The sequence below is a fragment of the Anas platyrhynchos genome, chromosome 2, assembly GCF_047663525.1.
Source record: "Anas platyrhynchos isolate ZD024472 breed Pekin duck chromosome 2, IASCAAS_PekinDuck_T2T, whole genome shotgun sequence".
NCBI classification, from domain to species: Eukaryota; Metazoa; Chordata; class Aves; order Anseriformes; family Anatidae; genus Anas; species Anas platyrhynchos.
This window is the reverse complement of record NC_092588.1, coordinates 2,011,989-2,033,753: the sequence shown is the minus strand read 5'-3', so window position 1 is coordinate 2,033,753 and position 21,765 is coordinate 2,011,989. Positions and strand designations below refer to the sequence as shown.

General features: G+C 44.3%; 1 long non-coding RNA gene and 2 other non-coding genes across 3 annotated transcripts; 2 read left to right on the top strand and 1 right to left on the bottom strand.

Annotated features, from left to right (window-relative positions):
• The first annotated feature begins 609 nt into the window (after positions 1-609).
• LOC110352061 (uncharacterized) lies at positions 610-21,452 on the top strand. The gene is made up of 3 exons (XR_002400414.4): positions 610-697; positions 17,428-17,531; positions 20,585-21,452. It is a non-coding gene; the product is annotated as an uncharacterized lncRNA (long non-coding RNA).
• Positions 9,782-9,854, top strand: TRNAF-GAA (transfer RNA phenylalanine (anticodon GAA)). Its single transcript has one exon. It is a non-coding gene; the product is annotated as a tRNA-Phe (tRNA).
• Positions 20,882-20,954, bottom strand: TRNAF-GAA (transfer RNA phenylalanine (anticodon GAA)). The gene has a single exon. It is a non-coding gene; the product is annotated as a tRNA-Phe (tRNA).
• Positions 21,453-21,765: the final 313 nt, after the last annotated feature.

Here is a 21,765-nt window from a genome sequence, read left to right as displayed (position 1 = left end):
AAAGAAAAAAAAAGAAAAAAGGAAAAACAAACAAACAAACAAAACATATTAATAAATAAACAAACAAATAAATATAAAATAATCATATATTAAAAAAAAAAAAAAAGAAAAAAGAAAAAAAAAAAAAAGAAAATCATGGGCTGCATTGCAGCCAGGGTTCTTTAAGCATTAGTTTAGGGGAAGGTCCCTGAGTGCAGGAGGGTGAATATTGCTCAGATGTGACCTGGGGAGCGATGGTCGTGATACAGGGCTATGGGGCTGGGAGCAGCAGTGCTGCCCTCATCCAGGGCCCCTGTGTGCAATCCAGCAGATGCTGGGGAGGCGGTGGCAGCTCCCTCCCAGCACAATAGGATTTAGCCCTCCACGGGGCCTCATAGGAACATTGCAACAGAGAGAGAAAAGAATCTGGGGGGAGATGCAGGGGCGGCTGGCTGACCGAGCCGCTGCTCCTCTGCTGATTGCCACCGTTTCTCCCCGCTTGACACCGCCAGCAGCCTCAGCGCTGCCCTTTTCCACACAAAATCAGCCCACGCTGCGGGGGTGGACGCGGTGGCCTGGATTCCCCACCTCGCACCCCCTTTTTTTTTTTTTTTTTTCTGTCAGGTTATTCAGCAGGCGAGGCTGGCTGCGGGGAGGAAGGGGAGGGAAATGCAACAGCTCCATGTTACAAGGTTCCTTAAAGAGCAGCCTGGCAGAGGTTAGTATTCATCCCCGCGGCTGCCCGAGGGACCCCGAGCCGCCCCTGGATGAGACATGGAGGTGGGTGGGTGTGTGGGGGAGAAGGGGCGAGTGGGAGCAGGCAGAAGGGATGAGCAGTGCTGCATGAGAAGGAGACGGGAACTGCTGCACGCTCCTGCCTTTCCCCCTCCACCTTCCTGCAAGTGGGGAAGGGAGACAGCTTGCTAGGTGAGCTTTCAGGGGGAGAAAGTGGGACAGGGTGACAATGCTGAAATAAGGATGGTGTGGGCATGGCTCCCCAGGCGTGGTGCCTGTCACGGTGTGGGTTACAGCTTTCTTTTCTTCTCCCCAAGCTGTACATCAGGGAGGGAGAGAGGGTCCCTGTAGCACTGCTTTGCCCAGAGACAGCAAGGCTTTCTGGAGGGATGCTAGTGGTTAGGGAGCTTGTGACAGAGGGGAAAATCTCAAGATTTGGAGTGTTTTGTCCCCCATAATGAAGAGATGTGGCCCTTTCCTCTCCATCCACTGCTTGCTCTCCAAAATCCTTCTCCAGCCCCCTCCATGTTTGTATGTGATGGATGTGAAAGGCACTGCTTGTCTGCTACATTAAACCATGTGAGGGCGAAGGAATCAGATCAGGGTAAAGAATCACAGAATTGTTTGTCTTGGAAGGGACCTTCAAGATCATCTAATTCCAACCTCTCTGCCATGGACAGGGACACTTCCCAATAAATCAGGTTGCCCAAAGCCCCATCCAGCCTGGCCTTAAACACTTCCAGGGATGGGGCATCCACAGCTCCTCTGGGCAGCCTGTGGCAGTGCTTCACCCTCTTTAAGTATAAAGCCTTTGCTCCTTCTCCTATCACCACACTCTTTTATAAAGGGAGTCCCTCCCCAGATTTCCTGTAGGCCCCATTTAGGTACTGGAAGGCCACTGGAAGGCCTCCCTGGAGCCTTCTCTTCTCCAGCCTGTCTTCACAGGAGAGGTGCTCCAGCCCTCTGATCATCCTTGTGGCCTCCCCTGGGCCCACTCTTACAGGTCCATGCCCTTCTTTTGCTGAGGGATTCATGTGAGGTCTCACAAGAGCAGAGCAGAAGGGACAATCACCTCCTTCAACCTGCTGGCCATGTGTTTTTGATGCAGCCCAGGATATGGCTGTCTTTATGGCCTTCAGGCGTACATTGCTGACTCACGCCCAGCTTCTCATCAACCAACATCCCAGGTCCTTCTCCTTAGGGCTACTCTCAATCCACTCTCTGCCCAGCCTGTATGTGAGCTTGGGATTCCCCAGCCCAGCTGCAGGGCCTTGCACTTGGCCTTGTTGAACCCCATGAGGTTCACAGAAGCCCACCTCTCAGACCTGCCCAAGCCCCTGTGGATGCCCTTCCCTCCTATGTGTTGACCATAACACACAGCTTGGTGTCATCAGCAAACTTGCTGAGGGTGCACTCGATCTTTGTCCATGTCACTGACAAAGATGTTAAATAGAAGCAGATTTTAAATAGATATTTAACAGTTGTTAAACTGATGTATCTCTGTGTTTCTGCCAGCAGTTCAGGAAGCACCAACCCCCACCCATAGTCTTAGTCTAGACATAGAGGGCATGTTTATCACTCACTTTATCAACAACAAGTGCAACATTGTCTACGGGTAAGGCAGCCTTCTGAGGACCTGTGGAAAACCAGGTCCAAAATATCTCTTTTGACTAGGATATGAACTGTGACTTCTTCATATCTGTGGAGCTCTGACCTCCACATAGCAAGCTATGCTCTAACTTGTATCTGTTGCAAGAGGTTTTCTGCTTCAGACAACTCACCAAATATCCATTGGACCAGACTGAGTTACAGGCTTGGCAGTCTCAGATTTCAGTATATAAACCTCAGGCTATATTTCCCATATCGCACAGGAAAGTTAACGCTATCTCTCTGCTTGTTTCTGTTTAATCACACACAAAACATAAGGATCCCACAAGGAGCAACCAAGCCTTCTCCCCACCAGGAAGGACCTCCTCAGGTGTTCACCTAGCACACAAGAGCTGAGACCAAGGAAGGATCTAAATTCATATCATCCAGGATGGCAATCCCCTTTCTGAAATCTTGACAGTGCCTGTCTGTGGGACTCAGACCCATAAAGAAATGGTTTCCCTGTCTTATCCTGCCAGGCCTGGATGAGGCTCTGAAATCAGTTACCCAAGAACTACTAGGTAGGATCCTGTCAATATCTGACAGGGCACATTCCTCCCCTTAATTTGGGGACTTATTGTGCAGCACAAAACTTCTTCCCTCTTCCTTCCTCATCTCCTTCTCTCTGCAAATGTTTGTGCACACGGCCTGTGCCATTTAGAACAGCTAAAATTATCTCAATTAAATATCTCCACTGCTTTCCTTTGTTCTCTTTTTCTTTCTGGCTTTTTCCTTCCAGGCAGCTGGAACATGTTCTTTAAACACTCTTTAAAAACAGGAAAAATAACACAACAAAACCAAACAGCCAACAGCTAAGCCTCACAGAGCTTCAATTAAGCCCTTTTTAGGAACATAGATGAAACGGATGATGTGAAAAATATGAATAGAGTCACTACCCTGCTCTTCATCTAATCACCTGGTCCACCAAAGTCATCCCTTTGTGGACAGGTTTAATGAAGCTGAGGGAGAAAAGACTAAAGGTTTGTGCACTGATTTTTGGGGCATGCCTGGTACCATTGAGTCATGATAGTGCTGCTATGCTCCGGGATGTCACCCCAGCCTGTCCACATAATCATCATAACCATATTTGACCCTTGTTATTGACCCATCAGCTTTGTAAATTCCCTGCCAATCTGTTCTGGGAGAGAAAATTCCTTCCTGGCATCAAATTTGGCAGCTGCCTCATCCCTGTGCCTGACAGCGTGAATCACCAGAGTTAAGTAACAAACCCATTTTATACATCAAGATACTATCACTGTCCAAGCAATCATTCTTATACTTTCAATGTGAAGTGGATTACTGTGGATTCTGAATGTACCTTTCTTATTCCCCCTCCTTTGTTCCTTAATTTCTTTCTAATGTCTTCTGGATGCTTTGCAAAACAGAGGAAACTTCAGAAGGGGGTTGGGATGCTAGGCAGACTCAGAGAATATTTCCCAACCCCCAAGAAGTGTTGTTTACTACTAATTTTATGAGTTTCTGGGAAACCTCTCAGGGAATTTCACCAAAGTCTGTTTGGCAAGAAAAAGTGGATTGCTAATGAGGTAGAGTGCCACCTGGTTCATGTATTATTGTCTTACATATATACCTACATACCCCCACACAATTTAATGCACCTGTTATTTTTGCAAGGGATTTCTTGCTGTTGTTTTTCTGCTTTCTTAGCATCCATTTTATTCCTCTGGTCTACTGATGTTTATTAAAAAAGTGATTCCCAAATGCATCAGGTTTATCCTTCTGAAAATGAAGTTTTGATGGGTTGAAATGGCAGTGGGCGATCCATCTTGAAAGAAAGATCTGGGGAAAGCACAGAGTGCTGTGAGTTTGTGGAGGCAGAGAGGGATCTGCAAATGTTATTAAGCCTGCAAAAAGCAACAGGACTCATACACTGAGCACAACTGCAGGATTGCAATATCCAGTAATTGACACAAAGCACATTTAGACTGAACTCACTGAGGCTTGTGTGCCTCAGTACTCAGCTCCAAGAAAATACTCTCAGACCAGGTGTTCCCCTGTCTCATCAGCCTAGGTCTATGCAGGACATAACCAGGGGATATGTCCTGCATAGACCTAGGGTGGGCTCTCGTTTGGAAGACGTCGGTCCTCCTCTCGAACACCGGCTGCGTGCGTTGAGGCCTTGCTTCAAGGACGTGGTCAATCATCGCTCATTTGTGGGAAGTAGAGAGTAATTTCTTTCCTCTGCACTTCCATATAGCCTTCATTTATTTTGTTTGTTTGTTTTCCTCCCTTCTTTTTATTTTCCTTTTTTCCCCTCCCTTTCCCCTTTCCCTTTTTATTTCCCCTTAGTTAAATTGTTAGTTCATGGTAGTCTTTATTTAATTATTATAATTATTTCCCTTTAATTAAACTATCCTTATCTCAACCCGTGAGTTGTTCTTTGCTTTACTTCTCCCCCTCCTCATCTAAAGGAGGGGGAGTGAGAGAGCGGTTGTGGGGTTTAGCTGCCCAGTACGGTAAAACCACCACAGATGGTTATTGCTTTCTTTTCTGCACAGTACCTGGAGTATTCCAATAAAGCTCAGAAACTTCTGCCCCAAATACCTTCTTCTCCCTGATCAGAAACAAGAATTGAACACAGGTGAACACAGACTTCGGTATTTCCAAAATTGCCCCACCAGTCTGAGTGAAACGCATCCAAGAACTCTTAAGTCTTTTTCTGTAACAGGGTCACTAGGGCCAACATTAAAACTCAATTTTCTCAGCAAAGAGAAATCCCAAATCAGGAAGAACTTAAATGCCAGGTCTGGAGATCCTTCTCACAGTGTTTTCCTACCACTGGATAGGTGGGTACTTCACAACAGGGCAGATTGAAAATTTTCTCCCACAGCCTGTTCATTTCTCTTAGGCAGCAACAGGACCACAGCCTGCATCCTTCCACCCAAAACTCATGTTTCAAGTTTGGAGATATTGCACATAATGACATCAGTGCCATTATTCATAGCCTGGATTCTTAAGAGATAACACTTAAATGAAAATTTTAAAGAAGGCCTAGTGTTGTCCTCCCCCCAAAGGGTAGGTTAATGATCTCAGCATTTTTTAGATATCAGACTGAGGAGGGGAGAAGAAAAAGGCTATGTGACAGGCATACTTTTGCAGCCAGGCTTCATTAATTCTGTTTTTCAAAGATGTATTTATCTCTCCAGAATAACAACTGACTTATCTCAGGCACCATATTTTAACCCCTTTAGTATGTCTCCTCACAGCTATTGCAGTAGGTAGCTGTCACCCACAGTCGCCCTTGTGTCATTAGCACATCCTTTCCATAACATGTTAAACTGCCATAAGAAAAGAGGTTTGCAAACCTAGTTTGTTGCCTACTGGAGCCTTACATTCTGGAGCTGCTGCCGTTGCATATTTTGTAGAATTTTTTTGAGCAGTCCATTTTTGTTAATGGGCTCACTTGGGGGTCTGTTGAACTGCAGGGAAAAATGGAGACAAGCAACCTTCCTGCTGGGAGACCTTTGCAAACCTCAAGGAGCCTTTTTCAGAAACAGGAGTTCCATGTTCTTAATGAGACCATTTTCAGAAAAGTCTGGAAAAATAAAAAGGAGAGAAAAAAGCGACAGCAAAATAGAGATAATCACTGAAAATTCTTTTCAAGTAAACCAGAAACCTACTCGGTGTAATGAGACAGAAAAAAATCCAAGAAACCTAAAGGAGGAACATGTGCTTTATTTGACACATCAGAGCCAAGTCAATACGTGAAAAGCAATAGCATCTCAACCCTGCCGTTGTCTGTTGCTCCCCTGGTGCAAATAGATGGGTTAAGGATGGAGAAATAGGGCAAAATCTGATCAGTGGCATAGTTTGGTGCCAGGAAATCTGCAGTGAAAACTAAGATTTATGGCAAATCTGACGTGTGGAGCTGGGTAGGAAAGGTCAGCTCTCTATACCTCCATCTGCTTGATGCATTGACCCCCATTAAAAAAGAGTGCACTCAGCAAGGAGCGATGAATCCATGCTGACCCACAAAGGCCAGCTTCCAACCTCCCATCATGGTCAGGCTCAGCAGATCAAGGGATAAGCATTCAATGACATCTTTCTGCCTGGGTGTAATGTGATAACTTTTGAAAGCTGCATCTGGTGGATGCCAGATGGATGTTTTAAAAAGCGCAGGCAGATCAGCCTTGAGTGATAGAAAGACTGGAAGAATAGAAGGAAGGAAAGTGGAAAGAGAGGGATATCCTGACATCTGTTTGACCTAGCAGAAGTGTCAAATACCTGTGTGGGAGTGGTAGATCACACAGTTGGCTGATAGCTAAAATTGACACCTCCAGCATATCTTTGCCCATCATGCCAACAGGGTTTAACAGGTTGATGCTGTCTTGATGTCTTAGGGAGCCCAGGCATGAAGACAGGGAGGTGCCAGAGAAGATGTACAGAAGAACAGCTAGCTCAAAACCCAGTTTCTGACATTTTCCATGAGTTAATGCCTACAGTGGAGTATAATAATAGAAAAAGCACATAGTGTTATACCACCAGATACTCTCCCAGTCTCCAGAGATTTGTGGTTCAGGAACCATGTAAACTAAAACGGGTAGTTTCAAATTCACGTGGACATTTTTCCCTCAATAAACTTACTTACCCAGTCACTCTTTGAATGACCATATGCTTTGGTGGTCTACAAGGTCCTGCAGCAAAGAGTTGCATAGATATCCAGATATTGTGTGAAGAAATTCTTCCTTTTCCTTTGTTCTTAGTTTGTCATTTGATCATTTGAACTGATAAACCTTAGTTCCTGTATCAGGAGAGACAAGAAGCAGTCAACCCCTTCTGACTTATTTCTAAATCCTGCAAGATCCTTCCTTTTTCCATTTCTTTTTCCATTTCTTTTTCTTTTTTTTTTTCTTTCTTTTTTTTTTTTTTTTTTTCCCAGACTGAATTATCACAGCTTATAAAGCCATTCACATTATAGAAGTGACTTTATTGCCCCTTTCATATTGCTAGTCTTTTTTACATCCTTTGTTATATGGGAACACCAAAACAGCAGACAGTAAGATGTGAATGAAACAGGAATTTTTGCAGTGGAAACGAGAACAGGTAAGAGAACACAGAGGGAACCTCTGTCTAAAGCCCAGGGGAGCTCACACTCTACAGACCCAGTGCAAGTGAGACTCAACTGAACTGAGAACATCAGAGGAAACCAAAGGAGAAGTATGAGGCTACCTATCAGGAACTTTCTCGTGTAGGCAGACAGGCTGGAGACATGGATAGAAAAAGGGACAGGTTATTTTTCAATCAGGAGTCCCCAGTGTCTGTCTGTCTCTCTTTCATGACAGTGGATAGGATGTCAAAGCAGTTTTCCCAAATCTCTGCATTTGTACACTGTGGCAGTGAGCTAGACTTGTTTGTGGTAGAGGGAGGTGTCCACAGTCCTGGCTCAAAAAATCAGTGTCAGCTAAAAGCAGAGATTTTGACCTGCCCACAAAGCAGTGAGGCCAATTGCACTCTTCCTTCCACTTCATTCATTTCCCTTGCAGGACTTCCTACAGAGCTCCAGACCTTAGTTCTGAAACAAGTCAGAGGGTCAGGCTGAATTTCTTTCTCCTCAATGAGAGAAAATCTGAGCTTCCAAGTCCTCCCAGTCAGACGTGTTAAACTTGCAGTTCCGCTCTATTTTCTGATAACTTTGCTCCTAGACTTTCAGTTGTGATGTTTCACCATCTGTATGAGCCAACTTCCCAGCAAGTCAGCTTCTAAAATTTCTAATTTAACTGCAATGTAGCACTTCCTTCAGGGCTTGTTCTTTATCAGGTCCTTCACTTCCTCATTTCTCCCAGCACTGCTAGCATTTGCAAAGTGGTAGAACAGCTTATCTTTTTGTAGGAATTTTGTACCCAGCTGATGCCTGATTATTTCCAGTAAGGCAGAGTGGGTTGTCAAATCCCACAGTTCCCATGTTGGGATCATTTCTTCCTGTCTGAGGAAAGCTGGTGAGAAACAGAACTGTTTTGGCTTCTGCAGTCATTTGCCTTTGCAAGGAGAAAGCTGGTGAAGTATAAATGAGACAGCTGAAAGGGCAGAGCTAAGCCGCAGGTGAGCCAGGCTTCCACAGATGCTGACCTGGCAGGTCTCCCTTTCTTAGAGAGAAACCCGAAGGTGGCTCCTTGCCAGCCATTCACCCACAGCCAACAGGGTGTGGATGATTCAGGCTCCTCCAGGGAACGACATCTGAGTCCAGCCTCTGAGAAAACCTGCTTGGAGGAATGTTAACAGTAGAAATGTGGCAGTAAGAACTATTCTTGTTTTGTGCCTTTATCCACCAAAGCCATTCTCATTCAAAGATCTCTGATCATTTTTGAGTTTGGGCCAAAACTGTGTTTCAACACAGGTTTAAGCATTGGTAATAGATCCCTAAACAGATGCTGTAAGACCAGGTAGAGGTGTTCCTTCAAACTTCTTAAATATGGCTCAAAGGGAATGGACTGCAGCTAGTGGCCATCCTGGTGTGCTCATTCTAATGGAGCTTATTTCCGTGCCTCTTTCAGAGAAATGAATTACATCTGACAAGGAAGGACATATTTTATGGTCCTAGGTACCTGGTACTTTATAAGAGTCCCAAGAGCTTTCAAGCCAGGGTTGAATAATATGATAGAAGGTTGAAAGATTCATCTCTTTCATGGTGTATGAAGAAAGTCTACAGTCCTCTGGAGTAGGAACTGTCATACAACTGGGATGCAACTGTCATACAACTGCAGTGTTATTTGTAAGGTATTACAAATAACATTGAATGTCTATATTCAGGCAACCTGAATGTAGTCACTGTGTATTTGATTGTATTTGAGATGAAGGGCAATTTTCCATTGCCTGAAGGTCAATAGGTAGTTAAAACCCCACCCAAGTCCCAAAGGCTTTAGGGGGTTTCCTACTCTGGTGGTCACAACGACCCTGCTTGCTTAATTTGTGGTGGCATGGATTATAAGTAGCATATGGAAAAAGGAGGTTGGGAAAGTAGCAAACCAGGTGAAACAACTTCAATGACAAGAAGAAAGTTGCTGACTAGTTTCTGTGCAGCATTCTCTCAGATCCTAGTAATTTGTAGTTAATAGCTTCTCAGACTGGGGAAGAAAGAAGGGTGGTATTGAGGCAGCTTATGTATAACATTTTCTGGTGGAACTAAGTTTCCACTGTTCTCTAATTGCCTCTGAAGCCCTTTTATCCATGCACAACATCCCATGAAATGCCTGGAGAAGTTGGCCTGGAAGATATTGCTTGGGGGCACCTCATCAATGTATATAAATGTCTGAAGAGAGGGTGCAAAGAAGATGGAGTTATGTTCTTCTCAGACATTTCTAGTAACAGGGCAAGGCTCAAATGTCCACAAAGGCAGTCTTAATGGTATAAATCTGCAAGATAATTACATTACATCAGGTTTGGCGAATATTCAAGCCAGGGCAGAGCTGAAGTAGCTCAGCTGGGAGAGCGTTAGACTGAAGATCTAAAGGTCCCTGGTTCAATCCCGGGCTTCAGCAGCCTTTTTCCAACAGTTTTGGGGTTCTGGGCTCACCAGTACAATATGGACATGGTGTGGAGGTACTGGGGAGAGTCTAATGAAGGACAACAAAGAAGAGACTGGAATACTACTGCAAGGACAGGCTGAAAGTCTTGGGACTATTCAGCCTGGAGAGGAGGAGAAAAGGTATCAAGATAGGGGTGGGGGCAGATACCTGTGGACTCTCCTCCTTGGAGATCTTCAAGAGCTGTATTGACATGGTCCTGGGTAAACTGCTGTAGATAGCCCTACCTAAGCAGAAAGGTTGGACCAGATAGCCTCCAGTGGTCCCTTCCAACCTAAATAATTCAGTGAATCAGGAACAGAGTTTTACAATTCAAAGTCTTCAACAGAAAAAAAAATATTTATTTATTTATTTATTTATTTATTTATTTATTTATTTATTTATTTATTTGTTGTTCCCTCATCTTTGGGTTGCCTATTCTTTGGATTCCCCTATGTCATGGACTACCCCCTAAAGAAATAGCAAAGTTGACCCAGTGGTTTATGGGGGCATTCAATAAATTGGAGATGTGATATGGAAAAGAAAAACCTATATTATCAGAAAGAGTTAACTTTAGTCTGAATCAGAACTGACTTTGAAGCACAATTTGTCTTTTTCCAGGAGGAAAAGTTCCAGTATGCCTTTTTTTTTAATTTTTTATTTTCTCATAAGGAAACAGTTCCAGGTCTCTGAAGAAGCTTTATACCTTTTCCTGAACCTCTTCTGTTCCTACACTAGCCTCTTTGAGATGATAGTATTGACGTGCAAGCACCCTCAAAGAGTTCTATAACTAAGTGACTGCGTTTCAGTTTTGCTCTCCGTTCCTTTCTGACTAATTCCTGATCTGTGGAGACCTTCAGGCAAACTGCAAAGACAAGATCTCAATTGCAAGTTCTCTGAAAAAAAAAATGAAGCGAGAAGCAATGAACATTTGATTACAGAATTCTCAAAGATCAATTCATCCGATCTCTCTTCCAAAATAGGGCAAAGGCCTCTTGTTTCTTCCTTTCATTCTGATGGTGGGCATAACCCTTTCAGACCCTGCAGTGCTCCCAGGAGATGGCTTCCTCCTGAATAATGAATAGTGAATAATGACTTGTGCATAAGTGAATGACATCACGACCTGCTTAAGCCTGGAAAAGACATCATGGGGCCCTCTGGGCAAATCTCTTTGCCAACAGCCACCACCCACTAGCCGGTAGGGCCAGAGCATGCATTTCCCTCCCGCGTGGCTCAGCAAATCTACCAGCTGCTCACCCAGCACATCCCTCTGCAGACCTGACTCACTCGGGCAGGATTCTCTGGCTCAAGGATACAGCACGTAGAAAATACATTCCCTTTGACCCTTTACTTCTATTTTCTATGCCTGTGTCAGGACTCAGGCAGGTGTGTGTGCACATCTCAGCCACTGTCCTCAGGTTTAAGAATAATTTGCACACTGTGGCTCTATACTGAACTTCTCTGACCTCATTTACTGCACTAGAGAAGTGAAGCCTTGGGCCCTAAGGGCAGAAGCAAATCAGATACCAGACACACTGATCATGAGTCAGAGAGCAATGAGCTGGCACAGGCTTAGTGTTCAAGCAGTCTGGCTAAACAATATTTTGACTTGGTGCTAGACTCCTGGTTTAATATGTGCTAAAAATCTAAATAGGGCCAGTGATTGGACTCAAGCACACATCCACACTGCTTGACTGTGCCACCTTGTGCCCTCCCAAGCAACAACCAGATGTGGTTTGGGGAGAACATGGGGCAGGGAAACAAATTTCCAAGAGGAATTTTGGGTATAGTGTATTTATAGTGGGGAGAAGAGGTTTTAGCAATATGACAGAGAAATGTGCCCTACCCGGTGGTCTTAGTGCCATTGAGCTGGAGAGGCCAGTTGTGTTTGTAGGCTTTAGCATAAATCCTCCCAAAGAGGACCTGGTGTTTCCCACCATCAGGCAATCTAGTGCCAGCCACACTGCAGACAAACATTCAGAATAGAGATTTATTATGGATTGCTGAGCAGATAAACCACAGCCAGCTAAGCAAATCCCATCAGCTGAAAATGGCCAAGAGGTGGGAGAGATGCTGGGGGAGCTATCACATGCATTTGCCCTCTTCTTACTTCTCCTTAGTATCTATTTCTATATAAAATTGGAGGATTCATAGTCGAAGCCATCACTGTTGCAGTTGTAAAGGTGCTGGTGGCAGCTGGGCTTGCTCACCCTTAACATGGCTGCAGCGCAGTGCAAGGAGGAACCTGCAAACAAACTGCTTCGAATCCTCGTCCACATCTGTGGGAAAGCCAAGGAAAGGCAGCCACTAATGCTGACTATCAGCTCTTGATCTTACACACTGCAGGACGTAAAGAAATCCCTGGGGACCACAGTGCAGTGCTATCAGAAATGATCAGATCAGCTTCTCTGTCTGCTGCTTCTCCCACCTTCCCCTTTCCCATGCCATCTCCTTTCCTCCTTGAAACAGCTTGGGCTCAAGCCTCAGTGCTGAAAGTTCCCGAGTTTCTCTGCCTTTGGCTCAAAGAAGGGTTAAAGCAGCCCCGTGCTGGATGGTGCTTGCTCACTGGGAGGCGAGATGCGGGATGAATAAGGGGAAGGTGCAGGATGATTAAGGGCAGTGGGCGGCAGGCAGCGCGGGGGCGGCTGACCCGCCAGCGCCTTCGCCCAGCCCACACACACTGATCCATCAGCTCTCATCGGACCCCAAAACCATCTCCTCCTGAGCCCCCGTGCATCGCTGCTCCCTTTCCAAGCTCCTCCCTCCCCACAAATGCTCACAGCTCTGCCAGCTCCCTTCAGCTCTGATTTTCTGCTTTTTCTAACTGTTTCCCTGTCTTTTTCTCAATTCCTTCAGTCTTGACATGCTGCTGCTGCCCATCTCCCCTGTCCTCATGATACAACTCTCTCCATCTTTCCTGCCACAAGTGCTGGCATGGATTAATTGGCACGCACCCACTCCGACTGCACAGCACCGGTGTTACATCTCGGTGCCGCTGAGATGCTGGGGCTCTGCAGTGAAAGATCAGCTCAACAGGAATCCTCAGCAGGAGCTTAAGACTCTTTTGTCTAGGAAAGAGAAAAAAAAAAAAAGAAGAAGAAAAAGGAAAAAAAAAAAAAAAGGTAAAAGAAAGGAAAAGCTCTGTAAGGCCACTATAGGAGCATGATTGGCTCTGGGTCTGTTAGTAGGTCTGGGAAATTTCCCACTGAAAATACTGAATGCAAATCACCCCAGGGGTTACTACATCTGCAGTTGTGTTTTATGGGGTCAGACAGAAGACCCCAGCCCTCCGTTTTGCAGTCTCTGTGAAACATTGCTGCAGTGTCAATGAAGCTGCCTGAGGAGAAGGTCATGTGGAGTGGCATGCATCTTCCCATCATCACTTTTCCTATTTTGCTGTCTTTGTGATAATTTGCATTTCCATGAAGTGTTTCTGCAATTGCTTCCTTCTTACATTCTCCCAGGACCTACTGTAATATTTGGACTGCTCATCTGCTTTGTCTCCTTCTTTGCCAACGGCTAACCTGAGAAGGCAATTATTTTATTGATGCCTCAGTTTCACCCATCAAAAATTGGGTCAAAATTGTGCAGTCAGCTTGGAAAATGCTCAGTCTGACAGGGAGAGTTAGCCATGACAGAGACAGGGGCAGAAAGAACACATGAGACAATAAAAGACATTCCCAGCCCTGAAGATTAATTTCCTAAATTACATGGCAGCTACAAGATGAGGAAAAGAAAGGATTATTATTTGCATGCCATGGGAGCAATAATGCTATGATTACTACTCCAGGCATAAAGACGTTAAGGCTCAGTTTGTGCTGCAGTGCAGAGATCTCAGAGGTGTAGCAGCACTGTGCCATGAGCAGGCAGCTTTGTGAGGCCCTGAAGGAATCACACGCTCTGCTTGTTGTAGAGTCCGGATTATGATGAAGACCACCCAAGTTCACATTAAAAAATGCTTCCTGCTGCCCTAGATGTAATGGGTGCACAGGAGCTGCCATCCAGACCATCTGATGGAAAATTAAGTGTGTGCATCCTCAGCCTTACCCCTTCCCAGCTCATCTTAGTCCACCAATTTTGGCTCTAACATCTCAGGAAGTTGACTGAGAAGCACTAACTCTCCCCATTGACTTTAAAGGGCATCTTAAGGTAACCCAAAATTTTATTGCATTAAATGCCTAAAGCTGAAGTCTGCCCCAAGGAGCCTTGGGAAGTGATCCAGGTCCTGGGACCCAACATTTCACCACCTGTAGGGGATGGTCCATAGGGGTCCAGCTGCTCCTATGAGCTCAACTGAGCAGCCAGTTTTCCAAACTCTGAATATTGAGCTCCTCTGAAATCCAGCCCTGCCTTTTTTTTTTAGCAGGAAGTCCTTGGGTTTTGAAAAGCACAGGGCCCTAGTTCACCTACTGAATTTGATATAGGGCATGACTTACCCAGCATTGTTTTTTGGTGGCAGATATGAGGATCTGGGTAGTTTATCCATTCAGGTCATCGAGCAAGGGTCCTCGAAAATTTTGGGTTACGATTGTTTCTCTCTGTCTAAGGAACATCCCCAAAAGTCATATAGTCGTGCATCAGCTAAAATTAAGACAAAACAAAACAAAAGTAAAACTAAACAAAATAAAACAAAAGTAAAAAAAAAAAAATCCTCTTTCACACGCAGTAGTGGCCCAGTTTGAATACCCAGTGCTAAAAATGGAGAATAACTGAATACTTTTTGGACCCAGCTCAATTCTTCAGAAGTACTAAAGTACATAGGCAGTTAAAACTTTCAAAGGGTCTTAGCTTTAGTGTCTATGGCTGATTAATTAATTGTAGTTTAGATTGTTATTTGGTCTGTTAAGTGTTTGGGCTGTTAACTTTTGGGGCAATGGGCTATCCTTTATTTTCAGTTTGAATGGCGAAGTCTAATTTTATTTGTGACTGCAGGGTGCTAGTGGAGGAAAAGGAAAGAACATCAAGCACCGCTTATTGTAAGTGGAAGTAGGCTATTTAAATATGCAAATTGTGTTCAAAAACGCCCAGAGAAAAAGGGCTGTGGAGCTCCTGCTGTCGCTTCTGAGATATGTAGGTTTTCTTTTCCCTGCCCGGGGTGGGATTCAGAGGCCGTGGCAAGGGCAAATGGTCTTCTGCCAGCCTTTGGGAGCACATAGAAGGTGCCAGACTGGGGAAAGTTGGGTAGTCCATGCAGAAAGGTGGGTGGATTGCAGCTTGGTTCCCAACAAGCATCTGCAGTACAGAAAACATCCTTGGCAAAGCTCTAAAGCAGTTAATGTAAAAAGAAAGAGAATCCATTTCAGAAATGATTTCAATTACTAGATTTTAGGGCTTTAAACTGCACTTAGATCACCTTCTTCAGCTACACGTATTATGACACAAACATTGGAAAATGCTTTTTTCGCTTCTGTCTGCAGAAACTCAGCTATGTCCTATAATCCCTCATTATAAGCAATTGGAAATGTCTAGAAGAAAGCTTGCCTTGCCAAGTTTTCTCATGGGAAAAAAAAAATAAAAAAGGAACACCACAAGTTCCAGGCAAGCAGAAAACTGATAAAATAAGAAAAGAACACATGGTAGAAACAAATGCAGGAATGTCTCCCTAATGAGCAAATTCACCAGCTGCGGTCAGAAGACGATGGACAGGTTTATGCCCTAGGGATTTTGGTGAAGTCAATGTCAGGCTCAGGTTCCTGTTCCTTTCACCCTGACACGGGGAAACTCCTCGAGTCATTTTGAGTCAGTGTCTCTGCCTCCGATATTTTCCTGCCAGCCTGGTTACGTGGGTGATTCTCTGCTCTAGTTTTCAAGCAGAAGTTCTCACAAATTGACGGAGGAGGCTTCGGCACCTCCGCAGGAGGAGCAAGAGCGAGCAAGAGAGAGAAGTATATGGAGGAGGAGGAGACATGAAATGGGCTTTTGAAAACCATAAAATTAGCATAGAAAACGGCGGCAGCTTTTCTTAACTTGGACCGAGTGAGAGGCAGTACAGTTGCCTGCTGATTTTGAAGCCACCCCATTAAAGATCCTGATGGGTGGCCACAGATGTACTGGATTGTCTGCTGCTCGAGGGAAGCTAGCTTTGCAGCTACAGTGACAACCTGAAAGCTTGCAAAAGCAGAGTTCAGGCTTTACTGTGGCTGTTAGTTTGCCATACAAGTTCCCTAGTGTTAGAGGCATTAAATATATATATATACATATGCAAATAACTCCAGGACTGGAAGGCTTGCAAAGCCACTGGGGATGCTTTTTTTTTTTTTTTTTTAGCCCAAAGATTTTCAGGAATTTAGGTCCCAGATCATCACCTGTAGCTTTAAACATTTAATTGAAGTTTCTAAGTTAACAGCTCCTTTTTTTTTTTTTTTTTCACCAGCTTCTCAGGGAAAGTCAGGAGAGAGAAATCAGCTCCATTGTTCAGTGCTTCCCCAGGGAAACACCTGTTAGCTCAGGGTTTGGTATCTGCTTTCCTCACTAAATATATTGGCACTTCTCAGCTACCTAGTGCTTCTGAAGTAAACGGTAACTACCTGCACATAACCTCAACCCCACCATGTGCTCAAGGAGAACAAATTGCTTTAGATTTTTCTCAGACTGCAGTTCATAGCCAGACATCTCTTGCATCTCAGCTTGTGCATCTGGGTAAACTTTGAATTTTTCCCCATGGGTGGGAATCACCCATGACTTCCCCAGGTGGGTTGAACACACTGGGAAAGACTGGATATAAACAACGCAAACAAGTGAGACAAAAGCTGTCAAAAGAAAGAGGCAAAACACCACAAATATCTCAACACCTGCAAGTATTCCCGTAGCCATCTGCAGCGTTAATTCTCCAGCAGTGCTGGGGGATTTATCCCACTCCAGGGCTGGTGGTTGTCTCAATAGTTACAAAATGGTCTCACACACTGTAACCAAGTCAAGCAGTGTTTGCAAATGGGACAGGACAATTTCCTCAGGAATACACTATAAATTAATGGCAGAGGTAAACTTTATGGATATTTGCATCATCTGGATGAGGATGCTAAAACACTCTTTGCCATCCCCACATCCCTTCCTTTATACTCCCAAATCAGGTTGAGTTCAGAAAACCTCCTTCTTGAAACACAACCATGGTATTTCGCAGGATCCCCTGTCCTCTTCCCACCTCCTCTGGGGACTGCTTGCTTTCCCCTCCAGGTGAACTTTCCCTTGGGCTGGCTCCCTCTTGCAGGTGGGTGTATGCAGCCTGGAGCTGGCAGGCCAGCCGAGCCGAGCAGGTGGGTGGCACAGACAGCGAGCATGTCGGTGCTCTGGAAATGTGTTACTAGTTGTTCCTATTCCCTGCCGGAGGGTTTCTGCTCTTCCTCCCAGGGACCACGATTTCCCTCCCGTGTTCACCCCCTGCCATGTCAGCCACCTTGGGTTAGCGTGTTTTATTGGTGTGAGGGACAGGAGAAAAAGAGTTGGGAAGAGATTGGAGGAGAGTTCAAAGTAGTATATAAAGAAAGCTGAAAAAAAAAAAAAAAAAAAAGTAGATTAAAGGTCTCTCTCCTTCTCTGCCATGTCTTTTCAGGAAAATGCTGGCTTTTCATGAAACGCACTGCAGGATGGTCTGAGAGCAGATGAGATGAATGCACTGCAAAGTGTCCAGTGAGCCTGCACACAACTGGGACTCAGGTGAATGTGGGTCACTGTATGAATACAGGAGAGGCAGAAAAGGACTTTGAATCAATTCAGCTTGTTGGAGACTGGTCTGGAGGGACCTCTGGCACTGTGTTATCCCTGCATTGTGTGATGGTCTTTTTTCCTACCAAAGTGAGCAAGGGCAGTGGAGATATCCGTGAATGGTAACAGATCTCATCAGCCAATGGTAGAAAAGGAAATAGTAAAAAATAAAAATTAAAATTAAAAAGCATTTAAATTGCTGTAGAGAAAAACAAAACAAAACAAAAAACAAACAAACAAAAAAACTTTGGACAGATCTGACAGATCTATCAGAACTTTTACATATGGCAATATTAAGGTAACTGGCAGCTGAAGAAGTCCCAACACCTCTGGTTTGTTGAGCTCAGATAACTGAAGCTCCACAGCTGTCTGTATCAGAGATTTTTGCAAACTACTCTCTGATGACAAGACAGGGTTTGATGGACTATGGCCTTACCCAGTCCGGCCATCCTGCTCTTCTGGTGACCCAGCTGAAGTTGTCTCTTGAGCCATGATGCAGGGTCAAAGTTACCTCTGTCGATGTTCTGTTATCAGAAAGAGAGTTGGAATGAATGGCAAACAGAACTGCAAAAAGAGCTTGTTCCTTAGTGAATGACACAACCACGGTGGGAGCAATTGCTGATTCATATTTTGCCCTTCCAAGAAATAACTAGCTGGAGAAGAGGGCAAGGTCAGAATGTTTTCTTCCCTATTCTATGTGTTCACCAGACCTGACTCCCTCCTGACATCCAGTTTCAGCCAGAGTTATACCTGTTCTGTGGGAATGGAGATCCCTTGATGCAACCGACATTTCCATCCAATGTCTCTGCCATGGTCACAGGCTGATACCAGTTATCTTCTAATTAAGGCCAAATATTATGGCTAATAAGACTGCATGTTGGTCCACATCCTCTGTGCCTCCTGTTGTTCCCCAGATCCTTCAGCTCTGGCAGGGAGGGAAAGGTTGGTGATATAACAGGCTTAGCACTACTTATCTCATCACGTTAACCAAGAAAATCTCCCTCACATTCTTCACATGACATTAATTAGTGTATGGAAGCTGGTACTGCTGGGTGCGATGAAGGCAAGCAAATTGAGCTCAAGGAAAATTTTGGGACACGTCTTCCAAAGCAAAAAGAAAATAAAACACATCCAAAAGTAGGCTAAAACCAAGATGTTTCTCTGGTTTGAGAAGCTTATATAATATCTCAGCTTTGGTTAAAAAATAAAATAGAATTGCTCAGGAGAAGGAGGATGAAGAGAAAGTGTTGATTCATTATGCTTTCTTCATTTACTTTGTTACATCTGAGAAGGCAGAAATCTCAGATTTTACAGCCAAGCCATATCATTAACCACTTTAGCTCCATTCTTCTCATGCTACCTGCTAGCCTGACCCTATATTCTCCATCCTTGGTGTTTATTTCCTTCAGATACACACAAAGAGTAACAAATCTCTCCTAGACTTTGCCTTCATAATGATCCAAGTTTTTCTGTGCTCCATTTATATGATGTCTTATTTTTCCAGATGTATCCCAAAGTTCTTCTCAGTCATTTAAAATGGTCTTTATCAAAGATGACCCCTGGCTTCTCTACTGCCTTACGTCACCTCCACTCTGTGATCCTCATTCCTACTCTGTTTCCGCTTTATTTACCTCATCTTGTTCTCTGTTCTGAGATGAGCTGTCCTTGTTTTCTTCCCTATCCATCCCTCCTCCTTGTTTCTGTTAAAGTTTGAAGCAAATTCACCTGAAAGTCATAGGAATTCCTAAGAAACCATCTCCTGAGCACAGCTCAATGACGCTGATGCCAGCATTATGAAGACTGTGTTTTCCTGGATAGCATGACTGTTCACAGCTCTTGCAAATAAAAGGAATTAGAGGAAAAAAAAAAAAAAAAGGACTTGAGGTGTGTGAGTAATACAACATCATCCATGGGGACGCGTGCTGGGATAATACACAAAAACAAGTTGAAAACATGAAGTATTTTCACCTGCAAGTTAACTCTCACTACACCTGGGGAAGGTAATGGAAGGCAGGATTCAGAGCTACAGCGAGAGAAACTGAGGCATGGCGATGTGATTTGCACAGATCGTTCAATTAGTTTGCTGGAAATCTTAAGATCAGGTTGTTTTTGTTTTGGAGTGGATTATAGCTGTCAGAGTTATGAAAGAAAGCTTAATTTAATTACACAATAAGAAGACAAGGCTATGAACTCCATCAGTTACCAGGTAAAGAACCGAGAGCAGTTGGATGTTCCACCGTGTTTGCACCTGTCTATGATGCTCCCACTTGGCTCTTCACCTCACTGCATGTGTCCTCATTAACAGCCAACAGCCTAATGAAGTCTCTTCTCCTTGCAGCCAAACATGACTTAATAGAGGCTCTACCTCTTCCACAAGCTTCCCTTGAGCCTGCTCCAGGGCCACCAACCAAGGCTGAGCACAGAGAACACCCCGCTACCCAAAGACATCGCGGCAAAGTGCTCTCCGTTGGCACGGAGGTGGTATCCGCTTCTGCTGACTTTCCCACCACCAGCAAAGGCTGTAGCTCCGCGAGGGGAACAAACACACCATAGAAGGGAAGCGAGCTGTGCCAAGTGCTGCAGAAATGGGACACAGATGGTGTCTTAAACGAGAACGGAAGTTTATTTGGGGGCTCTACGCGTGACGTAGCGTTGCAGCTCTCGCAACAGATGACAGACACCAGGATTTCAGAGCTGGTGGCGAGATAATTTTGAAACACTCCCTGTCCACAGAGCTATTAGCTTGTCGAAAATAAATTTAAAAAAATAAAAATAAAAAAATTAGAACCCAATAAATGTTTCTTTAAGGATAGGAATGTGTAAACCTGCTTTCATTTATATTTACGTCCATTTCTCTAATATCCCAATAATAATCACAGCTGTTGTTGCCTGGTTAGTCAGCCCGTATGGCTGTGCCGATTGGCCAGGTGGCCATTGCTAATGGCAATATTTGAAGATGACAATCCCTGCTGTTTACCTAAACTTCTTTCTTTCTCTACCCACAGAATCGTAACGTAGTTGAGGTTGGAAGGTCTCTGGAAGTCTCCTGGTCCAAACACCCTGCTACAGAAGGGCTGCCTAGGACTGATTGCCCAGGGCTTTTCCAGATGGCTTTTCAAGATCTCCAAGGATGGATATCACAGCCTCTGGGCAACCAACCCCAAGTCTCTCAGCCCCTCCTTATATGAGGGATACTTCTGTTCCTTAATCATCTCCCCTTTGCTGGAAGTTCTCCAGTAGCTCCATTTCTCTCTTGTACCGGTCAGCCCAGAACCAAAACCTCCAAAACTGCTGAAAAAGGCTGCTGAAGCCCGGGATTGAACCAGGGACCTTTAGATCTTCAGTCTAACGCTCTCCCAGCTGAGCTACTTCAGCTCTGCCCTGGCATGAATATTCACCAAACCTGATGCAATGTAATCATCCTGGAGACCTTTCCAGACAAATCTTGTTGACATTAGCTTGTGAGTCAAAGAAGTCATTTCAGGGAACAGAATGCAGACAGGCTGGGCTCAAAAACAATGGTCCAACCATCTGCATCAACACAGGGCCCTCACTGTAAGACACCTCTCTATATATAGAGGCTCTGTGTGTGAGCCTTCAATAACAGCATGTCTCTGGGGGGTGTATGGAAGAGGAGCATGGAAACAAACCTTCTGTTCCTGAAGGGCTGAAAGGGGAGTACATTTACCTTCATGTTACAGAAGGGATCTGTCACTCACAAATCATTGCAAGGAAAATGAGGAGATGGAGCTAGGTCTCTATAAATGCAAAACTACTGATGGGGCAGCTGAATGACAAGGGTGATGGAGGATGAAGAGAAAAGACAAATTAATAGTAAGAAAAGCTCAACAAATGACTGTGAATGGGAACAGAATAAAAGGGACTATCAAATACAGACCATTTGTTCTGTGTTTCTTGTTTTGAATAGAACCTGTTGTTTTCTTCTTCAAATACTAATTCTTTGTCACTCTGTTTAAGGTTAGACTTAGATGTCAGTTGTGCTGGTTAATTTAATTCTCTTCTGTAGAGTTAGACTTATCTGCAGTGCCACCTCTGCCCTATGGACCACAACACATTCTGCTAATTAGAGAAAAAGAGAAAAATAAAAAATAAAAGATAAAAGAAAAAAAAAAAAAAAAGAAAAAGGAAAAGGAAAATAGAAAAGAGAAAGAATTAAAAAGGGAAA